A 6901-nucleotide genomic window follows, 5' to 3' on the forward strand; every position below is an offset into this window, starting at 1 on the left:
CCCAGTACCCTCACCCTGAACTCAGAACTTGTCTCTCTTTCACCCTCTCCCCTTGCACCTGCCCTCAGGAGAGGTTCTGATAGAACACTCCCGTCCCTGAGGTTTTAAATAGGGGAATCTTACAGAGGAGCTCTCAGAGACAATGTGCAGGCCACAGTGACAATATGTGCTCTGTGGAAAATCGGTTGTCCAAAACAGTCATCAAATTGCTTTCAAAAGAGTTCTATGGACAAAAAAAAGTGTGGTGAACACTGGCTTCAACAAGTTCTTTATTGCAGGACTTGTCAGAATCTCTACTACTATGAGTTTCCCAAAGGGTGATGTGTTTTTCAAAATTACCTCAGTCCCTGGGAAAACTGGTCAAGAGCTGAGGGGACCAGAGAGGGCAGGAGAACCACCCACGCCATTCACTCAGGCCGTGTCTGGCCACATGAATGGCACCTATCAGTAAAATCCCATGGCTGCTAAGCCTTGTCTCTAAGCTAATTCTCCAGAATTTTCCCTCCAGCTTGAGGTGGCTTCACAGGGAGAAAGAGGGAAAGAGAAGTGAGCAGGGAGCTGGGAGCCCTCAGAATTTTCTGGAAGGTTTGGGCCTGATGGAGGCATTCCTAGGCTTGGTGTCTCGAGGCCCCACATTCCTGGAGGCAGATGCAGTGGCTCCTCCCAGGCCGGGAGGTCAGCAGTGCCAGCAGTGGAAATTCTTGGAGTTCGTCTCGGATGGAAGGTGCCGCCGGCTCATCAGTCACAACCCGGACACGTCAGCTAATCCCGGAACTTCACGAACAGTTTAACAGAGTCATCCTCTCCATAGAGCCCAGGAATCCTCTTGCAGGGTGTGGAGCAGATACAGAGCATCGAGGCAGTGGGGAGAGAGAGAAGAAAACAGGCAGGAGACACAGAGATACCGGTGTCCAGAGGACCGGTAAATTCCCGTGTCCCTGTCTTTGCTGCTAAGACATGGAAATATGGGTGAACACACAGTATGCTAGAACAGGAGCTCACAAATACTTCTTTCAGAGTTGTATGTGTATGCCTGCCGGCTTACACCTGCCAGAGCCTACAGACGGCAGGGGCCATGTGCCCCTGGACTGTGGGAGAGGTTGCCTCCCAAATTGGCCTGGGTCAATGATTTGACCTAAGACACAAAACTAGCTCCATCCTTCTTGACGTGGAGCTCACCTCCCAGCTCTGATTCACAGGAATGTCAGCTGAGGAAGCGTGGTATGTGAAAATAGAGGTTGCCAGCATTTTTATCAAATGTATAATTTATTATGCATTTCTCACTGGCTAAAAAGGTAAAAACACCACCACGTTATGCGTAATCTGCCCAAGCAAGAAGATCTGACTTGGCTCGGGCAAGGAGGGAGTCTGATCTCTACCAGGCTCCCAGGAACTTGCTTTTCCCAGCAGGCAGATCCACACGGACCACCTGGAACTTAGCGCATGCCGGTCTGCTCTGTGGTCTGGGTAATGTGCCTTCATGGTGTTCAAAAACTCAAGCTTGGTGATCTAAAGGTTTCCTTGGAGTTCAGACAAATCACCCCAAATGTGTGAGTTGTTCACATCATTCAGTAGCAAGCAGATGCTATAGGAGGTTCCACAGTCACCTCGGGCATCACTGATTCTTGCTTTATGGCCTTGACATCACTCTTCGCCACACCCACACCCACCCCCACCAAAGTATATTGACACCTAGCATGACCCGGGCACAACCCACAGCTGTCAATGTCTATATAATTATGACTAACTTTATTGGTTTTATGCGTTTAGGTTGTTTGGGTTTTGTTTGTGTGTGTGTGTGTGTGGTTTTTTTTTTTTTTTTTTTTGAGTTCTTTAGAGTCATAGGTTATCTAAGTTGCATTCTGGAAAATATAAGTGAGTGACAGTCACTCAGTCATGTGACCCCACAGACTGTAGCCCACCAGGCTCCTCTGTCCATGGAATTCTCCAGGCAAGAATATGGGAATGGGTAGCCATTCCCTTCTCTAGGGGATCTTCCTGACCCAGGGATCAAACCCAGTCTCCTGCATCATAGGCAGATTCTTTACTGTCTAAGCCAAGAGGGAAGTCTGAAAAATATAAGCTAAGTTTAAAAAAAATAAATAAAGCCCACATAAAGTAAGGGGTCAAGGATATGTTAACCAATTTTCAGAATGTTCAAGAGTTCTGTCAATGGTGAGCACCCATCCTTGAGAATTTTTTCATGTTTATTAATTCTTTGGGTTTGCTTCTTTTAGACTGATCTCAGTTAAATTCACTGAATCTCTCTCTGTCTCTCTCTCTCTCTCCTCTCTCTCCCCCTCCCTCCCTCTCTTTCATTTTTCTCCCCCAAAACAATACTTTTCCCCCTCCAAATTGTAGTTCCTTTGGCTCAAGCAGTAGCTTGTTGAAAATGTATACCAGCTCCCCCTTCTTGAGCACAGCCAGGCCAGTCATCCCAGGCTCATATTCTCTGTGGAGGGCAGGCTGGCTTCAGGTAAACTGAGCATAGCACCTGGTGTTGGACCTCTTGTAAGATACGTGACCATGAGCAGAGGAGGTTTCTTTAGCCTTTGACTATGTGTCAGGGATTGGTCCTCGATGAGGCTGCAAGAGCTAGCAGAGCACTGGGTCTGTGTACCTACACAAAACTGTCCCGTGATTCTCCCATGAGAATCACTGGCAGGTTCTCAGGACAGATCAGAGGATGATCCAAATACAGTACTGTAGGAATGAGGCCTCCTCCATCACACACAGTTTCTAATTTGGACCTTACTGGAAAGACACCTCTTTAAAAAAAAAAAAATATATATATATATATATATATATATGAGAGAGAGAGAATGCACTCTTTCTTTCCCACCTAGAGGTGATGTGCAAAATACATGTCTCATGTGGCAAGGGCACCTATCTACAAAAAGCATCCCACAACTGTTGAGCTGGACAGGATCTTGGAGGTCCCCTGCTGATGACACTTTAACCCTTTAAGTGCTGAACTGCGGAGAGGTCTAGGGGAGGCTAGAGACTAGAGAAGCACCAGGGTAGCCCGAGACCAGACAGCTATGGGTGAGGGGTGGGGGGAGGTACTTGCAGAATTCAAAACATATGGAGGTTTTTTTTTATATTAACATATACATGCTACTATATATACAATAGATAACTAACAAGGACCTACAGAGAACTATACCAGTATTTTTGATAACCTATAAGGGAAAAGATTCTGAGAAAGGATATATATATATATATGACGTTGCTGTTGTTTAGTCACTAAGTCATGTCTGACTCTTTGCGACCCCATGGACTGTATAGCCTGCCAGGCCCCTCTGTCCATGAGATTTTCCAGGCAAGAACAGTGGAGTGGGGTACCATTTCATTCTCCCAGGAATCTTCCCAACCCAGGATCGAACCCCATCTCCTGCATTGGCAGGCAGATTCTTTACTGTTGATCAATCAGGGAAGCCCTATGTATATACAAAAAAACTGAATCTATTTGCTATACATCTGAAACTAACACAACATTGTAAGTCAACTATACTTCAAATAAAAAAATAAAAATGAAAAAGTTAATGGGGAAGAAATTAAAAGGAAATAAATATTTCTAATTCATTACACTTAAGTTCATGTTTAATATATTTAGTAATATGTTTGACTTGTACTCAATTTGGTGCCATTTAGTATTTAAGTATAATTTGTTACTTAAAAATATTTTTGAAAGCAAACAAGAAAAGAATTGGCGAGGCCATACTAACCCACATGGCCAAAGATCAGTTCTACCCTGGCCCCATTCCTCATCAATACACTGGCAAAAAACAGAAAAATAAGCACACATCTACATACTGAGAATAAGGTTTACTAAAATGAAGTAGAGTCATCTAAGCAGGACATGCTTGTTACAATTTCTGGGCTCCCTTCCCCTGCGGCCTCTCTGCACACTAGGGCCTGAAGTGTTGGTGGGAACTGTTTCTTGAGGGCCAGAAATGATGACCCTGTTGGCAAGAGCCTCATTTGCCTTTCCTACTTTCAGAATTTCCCCTTTTGAGGCACGAAGGACAGTAAACATCACCACCTGTGGGTCCTCAGCCCCAGAAATGGCCCCTCCCTGGCCCCCAGATCATAGCAAATTCCACTCATCGTCCTCATTGTATTCTAATCCTAAAGAAAACAAGGCGTCATGCCCAGCAGCTCGACCATAAAACATTAATCACTATCTCCTTCCTTGAGAGGCTCCTGTCCAGTGAAGGTGTGACCCCCAGGAGTTGTGGAAAAATCCTGATGGCTCAGCACGTGGCCAGGGCACGCTATGGGTGGAGGCCCCTGGCACCAGTCCCTCCGGTGCTTTTCCAGACTGGCTCCTGGCTTTGGTGGCAAGGACACTGGGGGCCAGCCAGGGAACCCCAATAGGGAGTGAGCCCTGTTAGCTTCTACCAAATCCCCAAAAGGCACCATACCCTTGAGGCTAAGTGGCAAATGGATGCCCTAAGCCACCCACAGCCTTTCATTTGGGGCCTCTTGGAGCTCACTTGAGCTTTGGAGATGGACAAGGATGCTGGGTTCAGGGAGAGTTTTGGGTCTCTAACCCCACTGAGGTCTCACGGCGTCTATGTCTGACCAGTTGACCGACCCCAGTCTTGATCCAGAGATCAATTCTTCTCCTGTAGACCTCTCTAGAGCCCTTCACCCTGGAGGAGAAGGATATATCAAAAGGAAAATGCAAGTCTATGTGCGTGTGTGTGTGCTCGGTCACTTCAGTCTTGTCCAACTCTTTGCGACCTTATGGACTGTAGTCCGCCAGGCTCCTCTGTCCATGGGGTTCTCCAGGCAAGAATACTGGAGTGGGTTGCCATGCCCTCCAGTGGGATCTTCCCGACCCAGGGATCAAACCTGCGTCTCCTGCGGCTACTGCACTGCAGGTGGATTCTTTACCACTGAATCACCAGGAAAGCGCATATGAGTTTACAAGTATCCCAGATTTCCGGATATTTAGAAATCCAGGACTGATCTGATGCAGGAGGTCATATATATGTGTGACTAAAAGGCAACCTTGAGTTGACCTGAGCATTACTCACAGGTCTCTGGCCGATGTCCCCTATAAAGGACTTTGGAAAAGCATGCAAAAAGGTGTGACTCAGAACAGATGAGGCAATTGTGAAATCACAACTTTTTGCTCTTGTGAGTTTAATGGAGGGACAAATACTCTAGGATTCACTAACTGCTGAATTACATCCTGCTTCCTTCGGGGCCAAGTGCTGAGGGCACAGCCTTCCGGGCAAAGTGAGCCCCCTTCATGTGCAGGTCTGCCCTGAACCATGGGGAGCCCAGGGGAGGAAGCAGCCTGTTATCTGGCCTCAGCATGGATGCAGCTGGGGAAGGCGGGTTGGTGATAGGTGACCACCCCCCTCCATCAAAGCACCTCATGTGTGTAGTGGCTTGAATGCTTAGCAGCTGGGAAACCAAGGCTGAGTCATGGAACATTTCAGGAAATATACTCTCTCCATTAAATTTTGATGAACAAAACAGACAAGAGTTCTGATTGCTCCAGAAGCTCCCCTTCAATTCAGTTACTCTCCTAAAGCCTCCCCTCTGTGCTGGGCTGGACAGAACATGAGCAGATTTGGGGATGACCCTTGGGAGAAAGAGGCCCTAAAGCCCTGAACCCACAGGCTGGAAGACGAGAAATCTGGGGCAGCCTGGTCCCATGTGCTTTTGCCCCTAGGCCTGAATGGTGCATTATTATCCCTCAGGGTATAGCATTGTCCTACTTCTTCCCATATATTCTAGTGGGAGAGGACAACCTCTGGATGAACAAGTTTATCAAATATTTTCCTCCAGAATAGAGAGGGGGCAGTCAGGCCTGGAAGTCACTGGGTGGGGCCAGTACCAGGGGAGCAGTCTTGGGCCAGGTGGTAACAATAGGCCTCAAGCAGACACAGTATCCAGCTGGCCCCCAAATAAATGGCATTTCTCCTGGTGCTGGAGTCCCCTTCAGTCAGTTATCATTTTCCCTTACTTTTTCCTCTCAACACCCTCCAGGCAAAGGAAGCCTAGCTCATCCAGAGGTAAATTCAGTGGGAGTCTTGACAAAATGGGACAGCACCACATAGTAGAAAGAGCCCAATCTTTGAAGCCAGATAGAGCAAGTTCAAATCCCAGTTTTGCCACAAACACACTGTGCGGACTTGGGCAAATTATTTCATCTTCAGGACCCTTAGCATCCTCTAGAAAAGGAGGCTGTTATCTCTGCCTTCCAAAGGTATTGTTAAGATTAGAAAAGCTGCATGTGAAGTCCAAGGGGAGTTCCTCGACTTCTTCTTCAGGCTCTGTATCCTGGCACTAGCATCCTGGAAGTTAAAACTAAACAGTTACTAAGAAAGGCGCTTCCCTGGAATGGTCAGAGGACAGCAAAGGAAGAGCAGGCGTTGAGATGGGGGTGGCCAGGCCCCTGATGGGGACTGAGAGGGCTTCACACCAGGGAGGAGGGGACAGGATGGAGATAAGCCAAGAAGGGCTGTGACAGAGAGTCTCGGCACACCTGCACAGGTAGGCCTAGCTGCCGCAGGCTCGCCTCGACCCTGTTCCCAGGGCCTGGCCTGCACCCTCCCATTCACAGCAGCTTGCCCTCAGCCTGGGAGGCGCAGAGGCAGTTTGCATGGACTGAGGCCCTAGCTGTCACTCATAGCGGCCCCCTGCACCCTGGGATAAGAAAGCCTGCTCTGGCCACGCTGACCTCACAACTTCCACAGGCCAAGCTGTCCCTGTATCACCATCAGCAGAGGGAGGCAGGATCTGGGCATCTCTCAGAGCAGAGTGGGGGTGCCAGGACCTTCCCTGTCATCCCTGACCTGCCCATGTAGCCCAGTGAGATATTCAGGTTGGTGGTTCTTGGAGTCTCCCAGACTCTGGGCCTCTGTTATTGAGCACTAGG

This window comes from Dama dama, chromosome 18 (genome assembly GCF_033118175.1).
Source record: "Dama dama isolate Ldn47 chromosome 18, ASM3311817v1, whole genome shotgun sequence".
In the NCBI taxonomy this organism is placed as follows: domain Eukaryota; kingdom Metazoa; phylum Chordata; class Mammalia; order Artiodactyla; family Cervidae; genus Dama; species Dama dama.